The following is a 547-nucleotide window of genomic DNA, read 5'->3' as shown; positions in this document are numbered from 1 at the left end:
TTTGGTGCAGGTCAAATCCTGCGCAACTCGCTTTTTGGGTCAAATTTGGATCAACTCTCCTTAACCCTCGCCAAGGGTCAACCAACGGTCAAATTATATCATCACAGACAGGTAGAGTCTTATCGCCTATCATAATGCATTCTTAATCAGTAAGTATAAATATTAACTTTGTTGTAACCAATCCGAACAGTTCAACATTTCAATACTAAATAAATCGAGCTAATGCCGTTACGAAACCACAATTTGGGATGTACAAATTTGGGATATGCACTTCTGTTTTAGCTACAACAAAACGAGAAAATGAAAACGCCCAAGGACCGGGTGTATCATCGCATAAAGGGTCTGTTGAAGCAAGACCCCTCTCCAAAGACCTCACTGTCAATTCTTTCTGCCCCCCCTTCCACACCGCGTCAATCATAATGGTCCACCAGCATTCATCCAGCGATTCGTCATGACACCCGTCATTCGGATGGACCCGACTCAAGCTATCGCTACTCTGGTAGCCAATCCGACTGTTCTGGTCCCGACTCTGATATCCACTCCGACA

Source organism: Phytophthora parasitica, assembly GCF_000247585.1.
Source record: "Phytophthora parasitica INRA-310 unplaced genomic scaffold supercont2.45, whole genome shotgun sequence".
Taxonomy (NCBI): Eukaryota; Oomycota; class Peronosporomycetes; order Peronosporales; family Peronosporaceae; genus Phytophthora; species Phytophthora nicotianae.
The sequence above is the reverse complement of the archived record's forward strand: the minus strand, read 5'-3'. Positions refer to the sequence as shown.